At 49.2% G+C, this 24,536-nt stretch overlaps 1 protein-coding gene and 1 pseudogene across 3 annotated transcripts in view; one reads left to right on the top strand and one right to left on the bottom strand.

Annotated features, from left to right (window-relative positions):
* LOC144829404 (fibronectin type-III domain-containing protein 3a-like) overlaps positions 1–24,536 on the bottom strand; it is a 618,864-nt gene that overhangs the window by 2,871 nt on the left and 591,457 nt on the right. The window lies entirely within an intron of this gene.
* LOC144826858 (heterogeneous nuclear ribonucleoprotein K pseudogene) lies at positions 2,117–3,118 on the top strand (annotated as a pseudogene).

The following is a 24,536-nucleotide window of genomic DNA, read 5'->3' as shown; positions in this document are numbered from 1 at the left end:
AATGATTTAAGGTATTTCATCTGTATAGATAATAAGTTTGCCATGTATAATTGTCTACATACACACAAAGTAGGGGCTGCAGATAATGTACACGAGCACAGTGTGATCCCACTCTTGTGCTCCATCAGAATTCCACAAAGAAAGAATGTACAATATTACATGACAAACGAACACTGTGCATACCACCTATCGATGGTGAAGATGTACATCGGTTATACAAGGGTCTGTTGTGTATGAAACCTTATGAGTGGGCTACAACCAGAAGCTTCACGAAGCTACTGATTGGTGGCAAAACTAAAAACAAGCATTGGCATAGCCAATAGGTCTTGCCTTTGGGGCCTTATAAGTGTATAGGTAGAGCTAATGATGTTGCCAATGTGTTTAAGCTGTGCTGTAGAGAAGTGTGGCTGCTGTGCAACATGCAAAACAGTTAATACAAAAGTGCCACTTGAGTGATCTTGTGCAGGCCCTGAGTGAGTAGAAAAAGGGTAGAGGGATAGAAGAGAAGAGGGGTACAAAAGGGGTAGAGGGGTACAAGAGGGGTACAAGTGATTTTGTACACTACAAATTGTCCAACAACACAGAGCCAAAGCTGTCTGTAGGTGAAACCTAAACAGAGTTTCAAAATAAATGCTTCTCTAACAAACAAAAAGAATAATACTATGCCAACCCGTAAATAAAGTACAAGTACACACCCACATAGAGGAACTCATCAGATGTTAACATCTATACAGTGAGATGAGAAAAATATTACTATAGACATGCCAAAGCATAATACAAATGATAGAGTTTACACTGATTGTTAGGTGGAACCTCACAAGGCCAGATCTTTCATGCAGAGGGAAAGCCCACCACTTGCAAACTACAGGCGACTGCACATCGAGTGTGTAACCTCTGGCCTGAAGTCAGTGTATTAACAAATGGCTCGCTATAAAAACAAAAAACAAAAAAACAAGCATTGGCAAAACCATGAGATCTGGCTTGTTACAGGACGGTGCATCTGCATTCATTAGTGAATTGATATGTATGCTTATGAGGATGGGTCAGTGTATGATTGTGAGAACTAATCAACTGTTATTTTAGGATGAATAGCTGAATAGGTGAGTGTAGGTATGGATGGGTGAGTGAATGGGTGTGTGCAAGAATGTATGCAGATGAACACTAATCTTACACAAAGAAGGCTCAGACAGCAGTGGTAACAGTGTTTTGAAAATCCCAAGATCTACCGGTATTATTCTAGTGCAAGCATTACACCAGCTCTGAGCACTATGGCAAGAATGCCATAATAATAAGAAAAATGCCACTATTATGCCTGTGAAAGCACCGCACCGACCATGTGTACTGCTGTGTCAAGAGTGACTACAACTGGTCAAAAATTAGCAAGATTATTCGAGTGTAACCAGTATGAAGTGGCAAGCACCACTGTGGCAAAAGCACTCAAAATCTGTGAAAAATGAACATTATTATTCTGGATAGGACACAGACAGCAATAGTTATATATTTTATAAAATGGCAAGTTTGATCATGTACGCTCTTATCAGCATGTTGAGGCCAATGAGTTATTCTTACATGTGAAAGAAGTTTTTATAAGTCACATCGTTTCTTTCACAAAAACCATTTAACATACGTCTTCTTCTTTTTCCATTCAAATGAAATTTATTTGTGAGAATAGAAAAACTAGTTTTGTTTTAAAGCAAGCTGCCACAAATGTAAAAATTGTACTAATATCAGCACTGACAGTCCCCTTCCCCTGGTCACCTTAACTGCAGCAGGATTTGTCCTGGTTTTAGAGCCACGGTACACATTAGAACCATCGAGCAATTGTCTCAATTCTTCAGAAATAAAAACCCATCACAAAAATCTTCAAAATACTGCTTTGCACTGTTCTGCAGGGAGTACACTGTGCTGTCTGTATCAGGTCGTGTGCCTATGATGGTAATCTCCCAAGCTTCATATCATTTAGTTTACTTTGATGGAATTCTGCATTTTTGAAGGAGCTGTTTTATCTTAGGATCTCCCTCGCCTAGAGATTCATACAGAATTTTGTTAACGGTTACTCCTATTAAGATGGCAAGGCCATCCACATTACCATATAAACCACGTCCTGCGTATCCAGATGCACCCATGGTATGACATTTGCCAGATCGCCCAACTTTGTAGTATGAGAAGAAATTGCGCCACGTCCCTCAGGCCACCCTCTTCAGTCACCATCTCTGGCAGCGTGAGATGGTGGGAGAGGGAAATCGCAGGCTCTACTACCACCCAGGCCGGGAGGAAACAGGAGGCCCTATGCGGGGACTCATGTCATAATAATCATCGTAGTAGTCGTAATCTCTCCTTGAAGAATACATGGGGCGCCCGCTTCCATGAGGTGGAACTCAACAGCGCTGAGACCAACGGCAAGCGCCCAGCGGCCGAAAAGAATAAAGAACAGGCACCAAAGAGATCCCGCGGCACGGGTGAAAAAATTGACATGCGCATCCTCCTCCAGAGCAAGAATGCAGGGGCCGTGATTGGAAAAAGCGGCAAGAATATCACGGCGGTGTGGCAGATTCCAAGGCCAACATTTCCAGGGCTGGGTACCAGGGGCCCAGCCGCATACTGAGCATCAATGCCGAAAAAGACGCCATTGGAGACATTTTAAAGAAAATCATCCCCACATTTACCTTCAATACACAGCCCAAGGGCTACAAAGGAAGCGACCTCGACTGTGAACTGAGGTGGTTGATTCACCTTAGCTTGGAGGGCGGCATTATTGGAATCAAGGGGGCAAAAATAAAGGAGCTCAGAGATGCACTCAGACCGCCCTCACGGTTTTCCGAGAGTGCTGCCCTCACTCAACCGATCGAGTTGTTTTACTTGGTGGAAAACGCAAGCGAGTCATTGAGGGGGTCAAAGTCATCCTCAACCTCATATCTGAGACCCCAATCAAAGGTCATTCGCAGCCCTACGAGCAGACTACTACGACGACTCTTACGATTATGGGGGGTTCGCAATGATGTACGACGACTATGAGGAACGCCCAATGAACTACCCAGTGCAACGGAAGGGCGAATATCATCGCATGCCACCAAGCTTAAAATATGCCTTTTCAAATTTATGTTTATTAATTCATTAACAGTGAAATCACAGAGGGAGGAGCTTCGCGCGATTCCAAGATGGACGCGTGAGCTAAGGGCTCCCGAGACCCCTTCCGCCTCCAGCGACTATCCTGTGAATGATCCTGATTATGACGACGGGTACTCTTTATTGATGCCCTGCTGATGGCAGCGTTCCTTTCAGTACTCGATTTGGCCGTCGGATACTGGACTTACTGCACCCTGGACTTTGGGGCCTACATCGTATGCCAGCCGGGGGCTTGAGTCCCCGAGGTACCCAGGTGGCAATCGAACAACAACGGCCGATAAGCCACGCCCTTTGCCCCTGGTGTACTTTCGGTTTCATTTCTGATCCTTGTTGTGAACGCCCAATTCCAGATCGGAGTTCCGACTCTGCCATCGCTGCCAGCCTGTCGCTGGCGCTGTGTCCCTGTCCGCTCGCACTTCCGAGCCTGCCACAATTGAGATCGTTTTGACTGGATTCTACGATTCCCATTGGGGCTCCTTACACATCATGACGGGCAGAACAGTCGTTGAGAGACGCGGCACTAGAGGTTCGTCCCAAAGGGGGGTTCGCCCAATCTCAGACCATTGATCGATTTACTCGTCCAAGGGGCTCCCCGGGCGGATCGAGTGGTGCCCTGGAAGAAGCTGGGGACGGTACTCCTGATGACGAGGAGCCAACATTGAAAGACGTTATGGGCGCTATTGCGAGTGTTCAATCCGCCATGGGCCAGCAATATGAAACTCTGGCGGCTAAGATTGATACGGTGGCGATTGATGTCACCCTCATCAGAGCGGACCTTGGGAAAACAAACGAGCGTGTCAAATCTCTCGACCTTAAGACTGCCAGTCTGACCACGGATGTCTCGGAACTCCAGACCACGGTCCGCCATCTTCGGGCTAATTGTGACCTGTTTGCCAATCGTTTGGAAGATTTTGAAGGCCGGGCCAGACGCAACAACGTTCGCATCGTGGGTGTCCCGGAGAATTCTGCCGACATGCCTGTTGATATCCTGGTGGAGGACCTTGTGCTGAAACATCTGGTACCGAAAGGCCTAAGTAAATTCTTCGCTGTGGAGCAGGCCCACCGTGTCCCGGGTGGCAAGCCAAAGTCGGGTGCAGCTCCGCGGCCCATAATTGCTAGACTCTTCAATTTTCGTGATAGAGACGCTATCCTGCAAGCATCACGGACCAATGGGCCCACTAAATTTGAGAACGTTTCAATTAGTTTTTATCCGGACTTCACTCAGGCAGTACAGAAACAAAGGATGGGCTTTACGGGTGTGAAAAGGCGGCTCAGAGACCTGGGACTGAAATATGCTATGCTTTTCCCGGCCCGCTTGAGAATCGAGCATGCTGATCGTGTGTTCTTCTTTGACCGCCCTGAGGTGGTTAGTGACTGGTTGGACACTTTGTTGTCTCGTCGTGAGGGCCCGGAGGACTCGAGAGGCGCCGAGGGAGGCGTGGAGGCCCGGGAGCAGTGAGTCTACATCGACGAGCCAGAACCTGTCGCAGTGGCTTAGAGACTATGATTCAAGCATGGTGTGAATGCCCGGGGGTTGGGGGGGTTCAGGGGATCTTCCTCCTCTGGGGACTTTTCTCTCTTTCTGTAGGTTAGTTTAATGGGGCGACAGGCACACTGCAAGTTGGGGTGGCTTTTCGGTCTACCGCAGGGGTGCAGGGAGGGGGGTTTGAATTTGATGGGTTCACTGGGGGTGGTGGGGGGGTTCTTTTCTTTTTGTTTGTTCCGAGGCTGTGCTTTGCTTTACATTTGCTTACATGTGACTGTTTCGAGATGGGGAGGGCGGTCAGTCTTCTTCCGGGATGGGGGGTGGGGGACTTAGGGTGTTGAGCTGGAATGTTAACGGTCTTGGGGACAGAATAAAACGTGGGATTGTGCTACAATACTTGAAGAGATGTTCCCCGGATGTGGTCTTGCTCCAAGAGACACATTTGGTGGGCAATACATGTCATGCACTTAACAGAAGAGGTTATCGTCTGGTGGCACATTCCGGCTTTACCTCGGGATCGAGAGGGGCTGGTATCCTGGTCAGGAATTCCCTTCCCCTGGAGTTAGATAGTACAGTGTTGGATGACAGAGGCCGTTATGCTGGCATTACGGGGAGATGGGAGGGGAAATTGATTTCCATACTGTCTATTTATGTGCCGCCTGGGCTGCAATCTACCACATTCGCCGACTTGGGTGAGGTCATTCTGGGTTTACCCGATGGCTTGCTGGTGTTGGGTGGAGACTTTAACTCTGTGGCGAATGGAGAGAGTGATCGTAGCCCCCCGAGGCTCCTCCCTGCATCGCAGTTATGGTTGGGGAAATTCTTGGATGCCTTTGGGTTGGCTGACTGCTGGAGACAACTGCACCCTGGCCGACTTCAGTACACTTTCCACTTGGGAGCTCATGGAAGTCTCTCGAGACTTGACTATATCCTAGTGCCTATGGTGCCGTTGATCTCTGTGCGTGAAATTAAACACTTGGCTAGAGGGATCTCGGACCACTCCCCGCTGTGGCTCCACTTCGATATCTGTCTGGGGACTGGGGGCCGAATTGCCCCGATCAATCCATGGCACTTTCAGAATCCCAAAATCAGATCTGAGGTGGTCAAATGCATGAATTTTTATTTTGCCGAAAATGAGGGGTCGGTGTCTTCCCCAGTCTCCCTATGGGAGGCCTATAAAACTGTGATCCGTGGTCAGACTTTGTCCCTGGTTGCTGATGAGAAGCGGCGTAAACAAGAAGAGGTGGTAAGCTTGGAGTCTGAGATTACTGGGTTGGAGGAACGGTTGGAGGCTGGGGTTACGCCTGAGACACTGCATGTTTTGGCTCTCAAGCAATCTGATTACAGAGCTTTGGTGACTGCCTCAGCTGAGGCAATGCATCGTATGCAGCAGGGGCGTCTCTATGATGTGGGTGATAAAGCGGGAAAGTTGCTTGCTTGGCTGGATAGGCGTGACAGATTGAACCGTGTGGTGCCTGTGGTTGAGAGTGTTGACGGAACGCAAGTCGTGGACCCGCTTGGGATAGTTGAGGTGTTTGCCCGGCACTTTCGGGTCGTGTACGCGCCGGTCTCGGGCTTGCCGGAGGAGGACTCGCGTTTGCTGCTTCGTGATCTTGACTTGCCCAGTCTCTCGGAGTCAGACGGGGTGTTAATGGAGGCTGATTTCTCCGTCGATGAGGTTGTGCTCGCTATTCGCTCTCTTCGTTCAGGGAAGGCTTTGGGCCCTAACGGTATACCGGTTGAGCTGTACAAGCTATGCCCAGACTAAATGGCGCCGTATCTGCTGCGTATGTTTGCGGCGTCGCGAGAACTTGGATTTCTCCCCAGGGACCAGAGGCTGGCCTCTATTGTAGTCATTCATAAAGACGGCAAGCCCCGCGAGCGCTGCTCATCGTATCGCCCGATTTCACTTTTAAACGCTGAACCCAAGATATTGGCGAAACTACTGGCGAATCGACTGGTCACGGTGATTAGCGGACTGGTTCACCCTGATCAGTCCGGCTTTATCCCCCAACGCAATACTGCACTCAATCTTCGTCGTCTGCATGGCGTCATCGCGAGGGCGGGATCTCTTAGTGAACCGGCCATCTTGGTTTCTCTTGATGCTTCAATGGCCTTTGATACGGTCGAGTGGCCATATTTGTGGGCCACTCTCGCCAAGTTCGGCTTTGGTCCAAAATTCATTGCATGGGTTAAACTCCTGTATGAGCAACCGTTGGCGCAGGTGGTGGTAAATGGTAGAGCTTCGGAGCCCTTCGTTCTTGGGCGAGGCATGAGACAGGGATGCCCTTTGTCGCCGCTGTTGTTCGCACTTGCGCTCGAGCCGCTAGCCGCCTGTCTTCGGTGGGAACCCTCCCTTAAGGGTATTCGATGGTCCCCTGATTTCGAAGACCGTGTATCGTTATATGCCGATGACATCTTCTTGTATTTGACGTCCCCCCGTAAGTCACTGGGAGTTCTCTTTGATGTTCTGCGCTCCTTTGGACGTAACTCCGGGTTGGTTATTAATTGGTCCAAATCCTGTATCTTCCCGCTCACCGGCTACCCTCTTTCTTTGCCCCGAGTATGCCCGATCCCGGTTCGTACTGACGGTTTTAAGTATTTGGGGATTTATATTTCACTTGACCCTGTGTTGCGCTATGACCGGAACTTGTTGCCTCCGCTCGCCCGGCTTCGGTCGGACGTCGCGGCATGGTGTAATCTGCCCTTATCCCCCTTGGGACGGGCAGCCCTGTTTAAGATGATGTCTCTTCCCCGGTTCTTGTATGCCGTGCAAAACACTCTTGATCTAGTGCCGGCTAGCTACTTTCGCGAAATCGAGTGCCTCCAGAGGAAGCTAGTGTGGGCTGGCCGACCCCGTATTTCGTTGGCTAAGCTCACGTTACCCTGGTACGATGGGGGCATTGCGTTACCTGATATACGACGATATTATTGGGCGTCTCAGTTGAGTGCTGTGAACCATGCTATGTACGGTCCAGTTCCGAATCCTGCTTTCGAAATGGACCGGTTGCTCTTGCCTGGGGGGGACTACTACAGGGCGTTCTATTCTCGGGGTGCTAGGAAGAATTTGACGGGACCCACCGGAGTGGCGGTGCGGGTGTGGGGCAGCGCGACCGCGGCTACTGGATGGACGGATCGGCTGACCAGAGCGACCCCTCTGTATGCCGCTGAGAGGCTGGGTGAACTATGGACTTCAAAAGGGTTTGATAGATGGGACCTCATCGGGATCAGTAAGTTGGGTGACCTCTGGGTTAAGGATAGAGTTAAGACCTTTGTTGAGCTACAGCGGGAATATGGTTTGAATGATTCGGAATTTTTTCGATACCTTCAGGTTCGTCATGCCATCGGGTCGGTTTTTCCGGCTGGTTCTGACATCCCGGAAAGCTCCCCCCTGGAAGACAGGGTGCTGGACGGGCATGTTCCGGACAGCACTATCTCCCTTATTTATAAGAAACTTATTAATACTCGATCAGACTTGCTTGTTCACCTACGTAGTACCTGGACTAACGATGGGCTTGAACTGGATGATGAGGATTGGCAGGCCGCGATATCCTCTCCTAAAGAGGTCGCGATTCCGGCGCGTTTGCGACTCGTTCAGCTGAAAATTCTGCACCGGGTCTATGTCACGGGTCCTTGACTGATGCATATGGGTTTTTCTGAGGATGGACTGTGTCGGCGGGGCTGTGGTATGCTTGCTACCTTCCTCCACATAGTATGGGAGTGTCCGGAGGTTGTGTCCTTTTGGAATGGAATACATGCGGTGATGAGTGAAGTTACGACTGTTCAGCTGCTACCTGAGGCCAGGCGCTGTCTATTGAATGTATGGGAACCGAATGATTGCAATGTTGCTCAGACTCAATGGGTAACACTGGGGAACATGGTTGCGAAGCGGGACATTGCACAATTGTGGGGATCTCAGAGGGCTCCGTCAGTCTCCAGGTGGGAGATTGTTTATATCTCCCGTGGCAGACCCAAAAAATGGGGTAGGGTATGGGACCAATGGAACTCATTCCGTGGGGATATATGCGACCCCCCTTTTATTGATCCCCCTGACACTCCTTGTTCCCCTTGACTGTGCGTTTCGACTCCTTCCTGTACTGTGTTATCGATAGTGCGCTGGCTCTGGGTCCCCCTCCCCCCCCCCTTTTTTGCTCTCCTGAAGGTTCTCCTGTTTTTTCATATTGTCTTTGGACTGTCTCTCCCCGCATCATATGGAACAGACATGATAACTTGGGCATGGCCTTGTTTTTCTCTTCTTCGTTTTTTCTTTGTTTGGTTGTTTTAAAATGAAACCTTTCTATATCCTGTCGTTTTGGAATTGACCGATGACATGCACCATTGCTGCCGGACCCCTGGTTGTCGGCTGATGAGCTGTGTAACACTACACTGTTTTGCGATACTGCACTAGCCGGCCCAGTGGGTTGTAGGCATATATCTGTATATTATTTCTTGCAAATAAAGGTTTCTATAAAAAAAAAAAAAAAAAAAAAAAAAACAGTGAAATCACAGCATTATAAAAAATCTCAAATATGCATTGTCGAACCCCAGAACACAGTTGAATACAGTTGTTACAGGCATAACCTCATCAGCGCTTGTCCCATTTACACGATCCATTCCTTTTTTATCGGCATTACTCCTTTCCATATTATTCGTCCTCTGAGACCTCCCCATCTTGATCACCCGGTGGGACACATATATCCCCTCTGAATTTGTTCCGTGCCCCCCAGACTTTACTCCACTTCCGGGGACACCCCCCATTGACAAACACCGTTCTTTCTGCAACCATGGCCTCGTCCATGTCTTTACACCATTGGGCCGGTGTCGGTAGTTCCGATGAGCCCCATTTTTGTGCAATATTACGCTTAGCAAACATAATCCCGAATGTGGCCCAATCCTGTGCCTGATGAGTAAGGTCGTTGGGCTCCCAAACATTCAGCAAACAGCGTCTGGGTTCCGGTACTAGCGAGATATTCTCTGTTTGGGAAATTGTTCTCATCACTTTTACCCAGAATTCCATAATTTTAGGGCATTGCCATATGGTGTGAAAGAAGGTACCCTCGTCCCCACAATGGCGTAAGCAGTACGGGTGTGATGTTTTTCCTATCTTGTGTAGGATATATCTGGTGCAGTATGATCGGTGTAGTATTTTTAGCTGCACCAGTCTGAGCCGTGACGATATACCAATCAACCGTGGGGAAACCAACGCATCCTGACAGTCAGTCTCGTCAAGGTCGCCCACGTCTTGGTCCCATTTCTCCCTTAGGGGTCCAGTGGGGTCCGGTAGATTATTGATCAATTTACAGTAAGTAAAAGATGTTGCTTTCTTTAACATACAGTCTGTTAATAATCTGTCCTCCAGAGTAGATGCCTCCGGGACATCTGTGCCTGGCGGCAGTACCTTTGTCAGTGCGTGTTTTACCTGTAGATACCTAAAAGTTTCGGAGGAGGCCAATTTATAGTTCCGCTGAAGATCCTCAAACGTGATAACATCCCCCTTACTCCACATAACCTACACTGTAGATATGCCTATAGCATCCCACTTATCAAAGCCCTTACGATTCCTGAGTTTACCCAGTCTCTTTAAGTCCCATAAAGGTGTCATTTGAGTTAGAACTCCCTGCCATCCAAGTCTGGTCTGCGCTTTGTGCCAAATGGAGATTGTGTGCTTCACAGGTCCCACCAGTGCTGCGGACCTCCCCCGTTCGTATAGGGCAGCCAACACATCATTTGTTCCCAGTGCTGTTCTGTCCGCCTGTCCGGGTCTGTCTGTGGGGCGTGGATCCACTGGTTGATGACTTTCAATTGTGCTACCCACCATCGTACCATCCCCAAATTAACTTGGATTGCGCTATGCGCGCCGGTTTATTTACCCACAACAAGCTTGAGACCTGGGCTGCGATCGCCCTAAAATAGCTCACCGGGACTGCAAATGGTGTGTTTTCTAGCACTTATAAAAATCTAGGGAGGGCCATCATTTTGTAAAGTGCTGCCTTACCTAATAACGTTAACGGTAGGGTTGTGACTACAAAATTCATCAGGGTCGGTTGATATGTATATACCCAAGTATTTAAAGACCGTGACAGAGATTTGAAGTGGACAGGTCGAGGGGAGCTGTGGCGGAGGGCCACGCAAGACATATAGTACTGACTTGGACCAATTTATGTTGTATCCCGAGGCCTTCCCAAAGATTTCCCAGATGTTGAGGAGAACTAATATAGAGCGTTTAGGGGAGGTGAGATACAACAGGACATCGTCCGCGTACAGGGAGATGTGGTCTTCCCACCCTTCAGTCCACCCAAGACCTCTTATCATGGGGTCCAATCTAATCCATGCCGCCAGTGGCTCCAGCACCAGGGCAAAGAGTAGTGGAGACAGGGGGCATCCCTGTCTCGTACCACGCGTCAGGGGGAAGTCATCTGAAATGTGTCCATTAGCCACAACATGGGTCATCGGCTTAGTGTAGAGGAGGCGGACCCAAGCACAGAAATTAGGCCCAAAGCCCAAATGTTGGAGTACAGCGAACAGAAAGGGCCATTCGACCATATCGAAGGCCATCCGGGCGTCCAGAGACAAAATGACTGGAGGTTCTTACAGGCAGGGGGTGCCGGCTATTACCCCGTGCAGGCGTCTCAAATTGAGAGCCGTACTGCTGCCGGGCATAAAACCAGATTGGTCAGGATGGATCATGGTCGTTAAATGCGGTGTGAGCCTAGTCGCCAGTAGCTTAGCAAGAATTTTTGCCTCTGCATTAATCAGAGATATAGGGCGATACGAGTTGGTGTCGTCTGCTGGTTTGCCTGGCTTCGGGATTGCCACTATGGTAGCCAGACGCTGATCTGGCGGAAGCTCGCCCAATTGCAGGCTTTCGGAGAACATACGCAGCAAATGTGGGGCAGTGGTCCCGCCGTCTATTTGTAGAGTTCTATGGGTATCCCATTGGGCCCTACTGCTTTGCCAGACTGTAGTGAACTAATTGCTCCCTGTATTTCCTCCACCGTGAGATCCGTTTCAAGGTCAAGCGCCGCCTCAGGGGTAAGCTTGGGCATGTTAATGTCTTTTATGTAACTAAGAGCCGTCTCTTGTGTCATTGTAGAGGTGGACGTATATACCTTTTTGAAGTGGTGAGCTAGTGCGCGCACTATCCTCAGAGGGTCGGCAGTAAGCCCATTCCCCTCCGTAGATATCTGCGCTATCCATCTAGTACCTCTCTCCCTTTTGTCGAGCCATGCCAGGAGTTTGCCCGCCTTATTGCCTGTCTCGTATGTCTTGTGTTTCACTGGCGTTAACCGCTGCAGGGCTACAACCCGGTGGTGTTCACTGTGCTGTTGCTGCTTCAGGCGTAGGGCTTGGGACGTGGCGGGTGTTGGATTGGTAGTATGTTGTGTCTCCACACTGTGCAGTTCCATTTCTAGGTCCTGCAGCTCTCGCTGTTTTTCCCTCCTATGCCCCGTGATAGATGCGATGGCCTGCCCTCGCAATACCGTTTTGTATGCCTCCCATAGAGTACTAGGGGAGTCAACCGATGCAACATTCTCACAGAAATAATGTTTGGTCGCTCTAGTAAGGGCGTTTTTGATTTTGGGGACCTGTAGGTACCCAGGATATATCGGGTATATGCGCCCTGTGGTGGTACGTGTAGTACAAAAGTATTGGGGAATGATCGGAGATGCCTCTAGGTTTAATCTCTACACTTTAAACATTGTTCAGGTAGTCTACTGAAGCCAAAAAATAATCTATTTGCGTCAGGCTATTATGTACCCCGGAGTGGAATGTATACTGTCGCGCAGTCGGGTGGTGCCAGCACCATACATCTGTCAGTCTAAGTGCCTCCAGAAACCCTCCCAGACGAGATGTGCACGAGTCACCTGCCCTCACAGGGTATCGGTCAATATTCCCTTCTATAGTGGCGTTAAGGTCCCCCCCCTATCAGTAACTCACCCACTAGAAGGTCAAGAAGGAACCTACTGAGAGCCGGAAGTGTAATCGAGTGCAATGCAGGTGGAGCATATACTGGGACTATGTTATTAGACAACCCTTCCCACTGCCCGATCAGGGCTGCGAACCGACCCTGGTCATATGTTTTCATACTATGGATTATCAGTGGAGTCTGCTTTCTCACCAGGATACCCACCCCCCTAGACCCCGAGGAGAATTCTGAGTGTACCTTCATTGCATACCCCCACCTGTCCAGTGCTTTACAGGTGGTGCCAGCGAGGTGAGTCTCCTGCAACAACACCACTGCGGGAGAACTCCGTTTAATACACTGTAGGACCAAGCTTCTCTTAATTTTGTCTCCCAGACCTCGCACATTCCAAGTGAGCAGGGAAAGAGGGGCCACCGGAGTCACCGAGCTCACTCCCTGCGTGGGGCTAGGCAGGATATGTTGTGCCATGGCTGATGGAATATATATAATGCCTTTCCGAATTACTGGTGTCACACCTATTTCTTACACTGCGCTTGAGCGATGCACATCTGGATACTGCACTTGAAATCATAACAACCAATAACCATAAACAAGAAAAACTTCCTGTGCCCTTCACCCCCCACCCTGCCTCCCTGCCAGACGGACCCACAACTGCCCGCCACCCCAACTTAGCAGAGTGCTTAAACCCATTCCCCATGAACAGTACTTGGGTGTAGGGGAGAGAAGTCCAAAGGAATATACATCTTCCCCTCCTCAAAGGCACTTTTTACTTTAAGGTTCAGTGTCTTCTCCCAGCGGCAGTTAGCTCTATCATACACCACTGCAGAAGTCTTTAATCCGACGTCAAACTGCATTACAGTCTCTCACTCTCCTGCCTACTCCTTCTGTTGGCGGATTCCCTCCACATCTAGCTCTCGGTCGCCGTGGCCATCCTCTGTTCTGTGGACCCTCCGACGTATGCCAGGCTGTCCGGTTCCCTCCTCTCGCCGCCATCCCTCCAACCAGTCGTGGGCCTCCTCAGGCGTCTAAAAAAAACCGGTTTTCCCGTCCGCCACCATCCGTAGTCTCGCCGGGAATAGCATGGAGTAAGCCAGTTCTCGGGGTCTCAGTTCCTTTTAAACCTCCAAGAAGCTCCTGTGACGCGCCGACTCCGCTGCCATATAATCCGGAAAAAAGGACACAGTTGAGTTTTGTATTCGAAATGGCGGTGCCACCCGTGCCGTCTGCAATATAACATCCCGATCCCGAAAGTAGAAGATTCGAGCCAGGATTGGTCTGGGGGGGCCCCGGGTCTGGGCCTGCCTGCCGGCACCCTGTGTGCCTGTTCAACCGAGAAAAAGGTCGAGAGTCCTCTGTGTTGAATTCTGGCTTTTATTAGGTCCTCGACGTACAGATCTATTGCTGGGCCCCATTCACTCTCCAGAACACCTGTGATCCTTACATTGTTGCGACGAGTGCGCCCTTCCTGGTCGTCCAGCTTTGCCGCCATACTTTTGTTACCCATCTCTAGCTGCGACACTCTTTTTAACAATGTAGTAGTGTCTTTTGTCAAAGATTGGGTTACCTGCTCGACATCTGTGACCCTGGCGGTCATCTTCTGGAAATCGGCCCTCAGGAGACTGACGTCTGTAGAAATAGATCCTACTGTCGTTTGAACGTTAGTGAGAGCCGCCATAATATCTTCAAGCGTCACGTTAGACGCCCCACCGCTGTCCGGGGCCTTGTCCGTTGAGTCTTTGCGCTGAGACAGTGGAGGGAAGTCTTTATTATATGCATATTTTTCCAAACTACTCTGAGAGGTTGTAAGAGGGCCCCTGCCCCCCATCTTGCGCTTGGCGGTACACCCCCAGTCAGCAGCCGCCGGCACCTACCACGAGGCCTGTGGGCGCGCCAGGCCTACTGTTAGTTTAACTGTCACACCGTCCGTTCACGGGGGTCACGTAGCTGGTATATGCGATAGTGAACCGCCCAATGCAATATTTCCACCTAACTGCGCAGTCCTGTGCAATAATGGGCGACGGTCTAGAAGGCCACCAGGGATACAGCCACCTCTAAGGCCCACAACCAGAGGTTCTCCTTCTCGTCGTGCTTAAGGTGGTCCCCCAGGGCCCAGTAGCGGCCGCATCCACTAGGCGCCAAACGACAGGCAAAGTCCGATGGCGCCGTCGGGCCCCTCTGGCCCCCACACGATGCTCTTCCTCAACCCCCGGGTCTCGAGCAGCGTTTAGCCCCCGGCGTTCTTCACTTCTGCGCCTTATGTGCCGCAGAGCCTCTTGACAAATCCCTGGCGTTAACATATGCCTTTAATGTAAAATTAGAGGTGATCATACTGCCTTACCACGTTTGTACACTGCAGAGAGTACTAAACAGAACCGCAAGGTGGTGCAACAAGATCATAAATGGAGTGTCTGCGCGCGTCAAATGCGCCTAGCACGATCGCAATCACACAAAAAAATTACGGGCATGTGCGCGCGCTCTTGAGCGTGTTCTTATAAGCTGGTCGCCAGGAAAGTAGCACTTTTGAAAGCAGCTACTAACTGTCTCGGCCAGACCAGCGGATGCGCTGGATCAGGCCGAGACCTAACAAGGATAGTAATTTATATGTTCCTCAATTGGGTGAGATTAGGTGGCTTTCGTGCAGCCACAGAGGGAATTCCAAAGATGGAGGGCTAGAGTGAAACAAGCTCTGCTACCAGGACACTCATTAAAAGAGAGGGCCCCATGAACGAAGAGGCCAGGATAATGTTGAAAAGGAATGGCTACTTATCCTAGGTCACCTTTAAGGGTGCATTCCCTAAGATCATAAAACCTTGAATAGCTTTGTCTCTGGGTAAGATCATTTTCTATGAAGCAAAATACATTGTTTGAAAAATATTAAATGTGCACACTTCTAAAGCATTTTCTTTTTGCAACAACATTTGAATAACTATTTGTACAAGTAACAAGGTTCCTTCAGCTTTTTCTGCTCTAAACTAAAGCTAAGGTCCTTAATCACTAACACCACATTTTACTTGTCAGTAACCTACCGTCTGCAGTTTGTTGTGATTTAGATAACATGATAAGCACTATCCTAACATCTGAGTTGGAATATTTCAGAATTTTTACATGAAAATGAAAAGGTACTCACCTGTAGCAATCTGTCTGCAGCTTCTAGTGCTACAGAATCACATCCTTTGCACACTCTCGTGTTGGGCTAGGAACATTAAAACTCCGAAGAAGACGGTTGAGTTTCATGGTACCATGGTAAAGTTTTCCATTTGTGGTAGGTGTAGCTGTAGATCACGTGCATTATATACACTTTATACTGACTGAAAATGTGGTGGCTTCAGAGAAAGTGTGGTAGACATTTGGAATAATGTTTTATGTACAGTTTTATTATCAAATGGCTTTTGCTGGGCATGAATATCGATACTGTTGTGTTCAGTGAATGTGTTACTAGAACTTCAGGTGGTGGCCTTACTGATATCCGCTAAGGGGATACAGCCAAGGAATGCCATAGTGGCACTCTTTTTACGAATGAAATTCCTTCTTGGTATGAAATATATTGTAATATATAATGAAATATAATGTATGTTTTGTTATAGCTTGACTAAATACATCTGAAGATTTATCTCACTAGCTTGGACTCTCAGATTGCCTAATGGTAGGTAGCTCTGCAAAGGCAACAAAAATGAGCTTTGTTCTACTAATGGAATGAGTTAGGTCAATTAAGCAAATGATGGGCAATCTCACATTTAATGTTTGCAATGCTTTACCCCGCATGAGAGAAAAAAAGATGATAATTCCATAGACAGGTGTGAGAAAGTGCCATCTTTCTTGCATGGTATGCCCCCACTTTTTGCTGAATTGCTAATGTACTTTGACTGAGTGTGCCCTGGGCTCCTGCCAATCAGGTGCCCAGGGGCTGTGTTCCTTCCCTAAAACTACTGAAACCTAAACCTAATTGGCATCTCTGGCCACATATCAGCCCGTGGTAAATGGTACCCTAGGTACCCAGGGCACTGTGACAAGAGAAGGCTCCTAAGGGCTACAGCACTTATTGTGCCACCCTTAGGGGTGCTGTACCCTGACACACACACATTGCCTTTGCAGAGTCTCTTGGTGCAGAACAGAACAAAAAGTCTACATGGCACACATCCCTGAGTGCCATGCCCACAACACACTGCCCTGGAATACCTCAGTCACCCCTCTAGCTGGGTGCCCTATGCCAGTGGTGTGGGTACAGGTGCATGAGCCCTGTATCCCTACAGTACCCAGGTCCATTCCTGGGCACTGTAAGTGCAGTGCTGCCATTAAGAGTATATGCTGCTGGGAGGTCGTCATCACAAACTCCACAGCACCATGATGGCTACACTGAAGATTGAAAAGTTTGGTATCAAACTTCTCAGCACATTAAACCCACACTGATGCCAGTGTGGGATTTAATGTACAATGCACGACAGAGGGCAACTTAGAAATGCCCCCTGAAATTAACCTACATCCCGTGTCCTGACTGAGAGGCTGCAGAGGCTGCCACCCAGCAGACATGTTGCTGGACCCCTGGTAGAAAGCCATCTGCTCTCGTGGGCCTGCAACAATGCACATCCTGGGGCGAGGTGCTAGGCCTCCGCCCCCAGGATGGGCAGGGGAGCTTCAAAGGCATGCCACCTTTGTGAGCTTCTCCAGGCCACTTGCTGTACTCAGCAATTGGCCCCCACCGGTTTTGAACCCCACTCTGGTGGGAAGACAGGCGGGAAAACCTAAGTGAGGAAAGGGGGCGTGTCAGCCTCTGCCAACCCCACCCCTCAGGTGGGGGAGGCGAGGTGAAGCACAACTCCAGGCTCTCGCAATCTTGAGGATAGGGAGCCATACCCAATCAGAGACATGCTCCTGCCCCCCTCCCACTGGAGAGTGGCAAGATAGGGGGTGTGCTCATCCCAGGGAAGGGACCCATTGGTCCCTGACCTTCCCCTACCTGTAACATCCCTAAATGTAGTATTTAGGGGAACCCTGAACCTTCCTTCCTCAGATCCCGATTCCGAAACAAGAAGAAGAACAAGAAAGAAGACTTTCTGTGCAGCTGCTAACAAGAGGATGACACCAACTGACTTAGCCCCAGCCCTACAGGCCTGTCGACCCTCGAACCTGCTCCTGCTAAATCCCAGCTTCTCCTCTGGTCAGCAACCTTGAACACCCCGGAGGACCTGACTGCCTTGCTCAACTAAAGACTGGGACTCCCACGAGCAGTGCTTCTGCTCAAAGATCAACAACCCCTGCTGCCAGCCAGGAACCACGAATCCAGCACACTCTGCACCCGCCGAGCCCGGCCCGTGTCTGAGTGAACAAAGACCACAAGGACGTCCCTCCGGCGATTGTGACCAAGAATCCAGCACCCAAGGACCCTCCTCGACACTCCCGACGATGCCTGCATCCTCACAACCAGGGACCCCTCCAACCGCGACCAGCTGAGGGTAAGATTTCCCGACACCAAAAGACACCTTGGCACCCCACGGCCCCCTGTGCCCGACTCCTGGGTGGCTACCTAACCTACAGCTTCCCAACTTACCTCTCGAAGTGGTGGTCACACCTGAAGAAACTCCGTCCCCGAGCTTGCCGCCTTTGTTCGTCTTGCAGCTTTCCCATTGAAATATATTGGGCGCCCGATGGCCCAAAAGCCCCCTGCACCCAGCCGCTTGAGTGCCACTGGAAGTGCAGCATCTGTCCTACTCTACTTCTCCACTTGCCCTGTGTAAGTGACCAGGAGCTCAGCTACCACAGCCGTGTGGCCTGCCTGCTAGCAGCCACCAACCAAAGGCTCCCTGCCCGCCATAGGCTAACATTGGGCCTACTTTCTCTGCACCCAGCTACCCCTGTGCCGCTGAGAGTGTAACAACTGTACCTACCTGACCCTGGGACACCCCTGAGTCTTACCCCAGTAGCTTAACTCTGCCAGTCGAGTACTTACCTGGAAGCCGAAAACTCACATTTTCTCCATAGGGTAACATTGACTGGTTTTACTTAGTAATTCTTCCTAGTGTCGAGTTTTGAAACTGAAATATTCCTTAAAAATCATCTGTTCAACGAAAACAAAATTACTCACCTGTTACCAGGAGAGATCCCAGAGCTGGATCTTTGTGCCCAGCACTAACCCTCAAAAGTCATTACAACTGTGATTTTCCGATAACTTGATTTTCCTCCATAGGATCACATTGGCTGGTTTTTACCAGAAATTCTTCTGTGTAGATTTTTGAATCATACAAATATTCCTTAAAAATTGCCTGTTTAACAAAAACGATTTCTTTCAACTGTTTACACGAGATGCACCAGGGCTGACTACAGGATCCAGCCCTGAGTGAGAAATACATACGTAAAGTAACTGTTATTGCATTTTACTTAAAATACCCATTGAGCTCAATGTCATAATTGTTTCCCTTGTGTTGCATATTGCAACAACTGTATCTATTGCATTTAAAAGTCTATTGCTGTTTGAATTCTCAACATCTCAATCTGAGAAAGTATTTTTATACCTACTTGTGGTTCTAAAATAAAGCAACAATATATTTTATATACAAAACAATTGGCCTAGAGTTCAGTTCTTGAGTGTGTGAGACCATTTGCTGACTGAGTGTGTACAACAAATGCTTTACACTGTCCTCTGATACTGCCTTACTGCTCGACCAAGCTACCACTTTAGAGAGTACGGTTATATCTAACTATAACCTCTGCAAACCTATGGGGACTGTGGACTCTGTGCACACTGTACCTCACTTTGGTGCAGTATATACAGAGCCACTTTCCTACAACATGTTCACATGAAAAAGTGATACAACCTTGAACAAAAAATGAGGGGGTTTCGAAGCACAGCTGTCTTTTTGAATCTATAAAAATGACTACTCAATGATGCAGCTTGAAGATCACCGACTCTTAAGAGTACTAATGGCCATAAGGAAAACTAGTTTCCAATGTTGGCAATGTATTGGGAACAAGGGCAATAGCTCCAAGGGTGATCCCATAAGTCTAGTGAGAGCAATGCTAAGATCCCAAGCAGTAGCAGGTGGCAGTTTAGGTGGGATTATTCTTTTATGGCCCTCCATATATGCAGGAATTTTGAAACCGACAGATGCTACCTGATTTGTAGGCCTGCAGTGTAGGAAGGTAGTATCTTTCTAACATGCCACTTTTTGCCTAGTGTCATTGTGTTTTTCACTAGTCTGACTGGGATCCTGCTAATCAAGACCCCAGTCATTGTGCTTCCACTCTAAATTTGACTTGGTAAGTACTTTTTGTACCTCCACAATTGGATACTGGTGTACCCCTATAAGTCTCTAGTATATGATACTAAGGTACCCAGGGCATAGGTACACTAGGGGTCTTCAATGGGCTGCATCATGTTTGGTGCCACTCATGAGAGACCACTCAAACTGTGACCATAGGCCTGCCATTGCAGCCGGTGTAAGCTGGTGGGTGCTAGCACCACTTACGACAGATATACGTTTCTTATATCGAAGGACACTATCCTTAATAACTATAAGTCATCCCTACAGCAGGCTTCTCAATCCTGAAGGCAGGGTGCTTGTCGCCCTTTGGGTGACAGGTCTGCGCTTTACAAATACACAAATAAATAAATAAATAAATATGTTTGTGGTTGCCCCTGCATGAGAAGGACACCCCTACAAACCCTGGAGTTGAGTGTCCAGGATTTGTAAGTGCGATCAGCCATTTTGATACATATAGTGGCCATCTGTCACTACACGATGGTAACTATATAGTGGCTGTGCTGAACCTGCCCATGTTTGGTATCAAACATGTTAGAATCATACCCCAAGACAGTTATTGTGGTGGAAGTTTGATTCCATGCACTGGGGTGCTCCTCCGGGAAGTTCCCAGTATTCCCGGTAACATTCCAGGGTCTGCCAGCAAGCTAGTGCTGCTGCCGACCCCAGACACAATTCTGCCCGCCTGCTGCTGTGCTAAGCTCAAGCAGGGGAATGTGGAACAATTGGTTTCCAGTCACAAGGAGGTGTGACCACCTCCCAGACAGGACTTAGTTTTATTGGGCTGGTTTGGGGGAGCTTACCAGCGCTACCAGACTGCTTTGAAGGACACATTTGGTGCCCTCCTTGCATACTTCAGTTTGAGCCAGTTCAGGAAGCCCTTGGCTCCTGGTCCGGCGAAAAACTGGACAAAGGACATGGGAGTATCCTCTTCTCTGTCCAACCTCTCCTCTGGGAGGTTCCCCTGAGGTGTCTTAACCCCTTTCCTAGGTATTTAAGGGCTTACCTGTTTGTGGGGCAGGATTCAAGTCTGAAATCACGTCACTCTTCGACCGTCTGGACACTTGGACATCGCCTGGAACCAAGACTGCATCATAGAAGACTTCCGCAGCTCCTGATCTCGCTGTTCTGCAAGTCTTCTTCGTCGTCTGTGTCTGTGCATCATTCAGACTCTTCAGCATCAAGCATTAAGGACACCCGAAGTAATCTCCCTTGGAGTGAAGGAGTTGCTCCCTTGCATTGCAGGCACCACAATGAAGCTGATCGGGCTGCTGTTCCGATGTCCCACGGATTTTGAAGGTTTCAGCAACACAGGTGGTGGTTCTGCAACTCCATCGAGGCCTGACCTGCCCTGCCCTCTCTGTAATTTTGAAACCAGTATCCCTAGTCGGAACAGCTGGGACCAAACCCATTTGCACTGCATTCACTTGCCTTTGCAAAGGCTTGTTTGCTCTGCATTGCGGAGATCTTCAGGCTACAAGAAGCTCCAACCTCCAGCATCTCTTCCTGCCAAGATAGTCGTCCTCATCGCAACCTCTGCACTGTGAACCTTCATGTTTGGTAAGCTGCTCGAGATCCTCTTGCAACTCTTGTGCTTTTGGCCTGTGGGTCCTCTCAAAGGTTTTCTTGTGCTTTAGTGAGCTCCCTCGCTTGCTCGGGCCTGCTCCAACTCTCCTGCACTTGGTGAGTCCTTTGGACCTTGCTGTTCCAGCGTTGCTCCTTCTTCACTTTCCACATCTGTTGCAGCTGCCAAGGCTTGTTGGTGCTCCCTTCGGACATATAAAAATATGGGTTTGGGCTGGCCAAAACCGGCACCCCATTGCCCCCACCTCCCTGCCACCATTACAGCCTTTCTGCCCCCCCCCCGGGGCAGTAGCCCTCAATCTGTTTCCCGGGAGGGGGGGGGGGCAGAAAGCCCCCCAAATGCCAGGGATTGTTTTGGCGCATTTGTTTTTAGGGTGGAGGCTGCCCGAAACAGGCACCCGTAAGGCTCCCACCCCCCCACCATTACAGCCTTTCTGCCCCCTGGGGAGCAGATGGGGGCAGTAGCCAACTAAACGCCAGGGATTTTTTTGGGCGCATTTGTTTTTAGGGTGGGGACTGCCCGAAACGGGCATGCCAATGCCCTCATCCCCCACCACCATTACAGCCTTTCTGCCCCCCCCACTGAATGCCAGGGATTTTTTTGGGCGCATATGTTTTTAGGGTGGGGGCTTTCCGAAATGGGCATGCCAATGCCCCCACCCCGCCACCATTACAGCCTTTCTGCCCTCCCGGGGGGGCAGAAAGCCCACTAAACGTCAGGGAATTTTTTTTGCGCATTTGTTTTAGGGTGGGGGCTGCCCAAAATGGGCATGCCAATGCCCCCACCCCACAACGATTACAGCCTTTCCGCCCCCCTCTGGGGCAGATGGGGGCAGTAGCGCCCAAAATGCCCCCCCCCCCCCTCCCCATCCCACTCCAGGGCAGCAGAAAGCCCACTATGCACATACATTGTTTTTAGCAATGTGCCTACCTGTGGATTTTGGCCTTAGCACAGCTGGCACATACGGAAACCTAGCAAACCTGTACATTTTTGAAAACTAGACACCAAAGATGGAGTGACTTGGCTGGCTCTCACCAGGTTCTGTTACCCAGAATCCCTTGCAAACCTCAAAATGTATCCAAAAACAAATTTTCCTCACATTTCAGTGGTGGAAAGTTCTGGAATCTGCGTGGATCCAAAAATTCCACCCACCCAGCATTCTCCAAAGTCTTCAGAGAAAAATGGTACCTCACTTGTGTGGGTAGGTCTAGTGCCCGCGACAGGAAACGGCCCACAACCCAACGTGGACACCACATTTTCACCGTGAAAACTGACCCTTTTTTTGCAAAGTGCCTATCTGTAGATTTTGAACCTAGCTCTGACGGCACCTATGGAAATCTAGGAAACCTCTACATTTTTTAAAACTAGACACCCAGGGGAATCCAGGATGGGGTGACGTCTGGCTCTCACCAGGTTCTGTTACCCAGAATCCCTTGCAAACCTAAAAATGTGTCCAAAAAATCCACTTTTTTCTTACATTTCTGTGTTGGAAAGTTCTAGAATCTGCGTGGATCCACAAATGTCCTACCGCGCAGCGTTCCCCCAGGTCTCCCGATAAAAATGATACCTTGCTCACGTGGGTGGGTCAAGTACCCACGACAGGCAATGGCCCAAAACATATTGACGAGACATCAAAATTACCTATCACAAAACAACCTGGGTTTTTGGCCCAGGCTCAGTGGCCATCTTCGGAAACTATCAAACCCACACATTTCTGAAAACTAGACACCAGGGGGAGTCCTGCAAGGTATGGCTTGCGTGGGCCCGCAACGTTTTTCTCCCCAGAATGCCCTGCAAACCTCAAATTTAGCTGAAAAAAACACATTTTCCACATATTTTTGGGTAGTATCACCGTGCCGGCACAAATGTCATGCCCCACAGCATTCCCCTTAGTCTCCCCAGTAAAATTATACCTCACTTGTGTGGGTGGGAAAAGCCCAAAACATAGGGAATAAGGGTATAGCACAGAGAATTCTAAGCGCTAAATTTTTTTAAAATACGTTTTTAGCTAATTCTGCATTGGACACCCACACAAGTGAGGTATCATTTTACTCTGGACATGAAGGAGAACGCTGTGGGGTAGGACATTTGTGCCGGCACGGTGACTCCACACAAAAATATGTGGAAAATGTGGGGTTTTTTCCAGCTAAATTTGAGGTTTGCATGGAATTCTGGGTAGGGAAACTTTGGGGGATCCACGCAAGCCATACCTCACTGGACTCCCCAGGGTGTCTAGTTTTCAGAAATGTGTGGGTTTGGTAGGTTTCCCTATATGGTGACCGAGCCCGGGGCCAAAAAAACAGGTACCCTCCCCCCAAAACCAGGTAGTTTTGTTATAGGAAATTTTGAAGTCTCCACGGTACGATTTGGGCCATTTCCTGTTGCAGCCACTTTGCCTACCCACACAAGTGGGAGACCTGGGGATAAGCTGGGTGGGAGGAAATTTGTGGATCCATGCAGATTCCAGAACTTTCCCAGACAGAAATTTGAGAAAAAAGTTATTTTATCAGCTAGATTTGAGGTTTGCAGGGGATTCTGGGTAGGGAAATGTTGGGGGACCCACGCAAGCCATACCTTGCCGGACTACCCCGGGTGTCTAGTTTTCAGAAATGTGTGAGTTTGGTAGGTTTCCCTAGATGGCCGCCAAGCCCGGGGACAAACATATCATGGGAACCCCCCCTTGCAAAACCAGGTTGTTTTGTGATAGGTAATTTTGATGTTGCCTCAATAGTTGTTGGGCCCTTGCCTGACGTGGGTACTTGACCCACCCACGCGAGTGAGGTATCATTTTTATCGGGAGACCTGATGGAACACTGGATGGCAGGAAATTTGTGGATCCACGCAGATTCTAGAACTTTCCCACACAGAAATTTGAGAAAAAAGGTGTTTTTTTTAGCAAAATTTGAGGTTTGCAGGGAATTCTGGGTAGGGAAATGTTGGGGGGCCCACGCAAGCTATACCTTGCTGGACTCCCCTGGGCGTCTAGTTTTCAGAAATGTGTGGGTTTAGTAGGTTTCCCAAGATGGCCGCCGAGCCCGGGGCCAAAACCCTCCTTGCAAAACCAGGTTGTTTTGTTATAGGCAATTTTGATGTTGCCTCAATAGGTTTTGGGCCCTTGCCTGTCGCGTACACCCACACAAGTGAGGTACAAATTTTCTCTGA

This window comes from Lissotriton helveticus, chromosome 4_1, assembly GCF_964261635.1.
Source record: "Lissotriton helveticus chromosome 4_1, aLisHel1.1, whole genome shotgun sequence".
Classification (NCBI taxonomy): domain Eukaryota; kingdom Metazoa; phylum Chordata; class Amphibia; order Caudata; family Salamandridae; genus Lissotriton; species Lissotriton helveticus.
The sequence above is the reverse complement of the archived record's forward strand: the minus strand, read 5'-3'. Positions and strand labels throughout refer to the sequence as shown.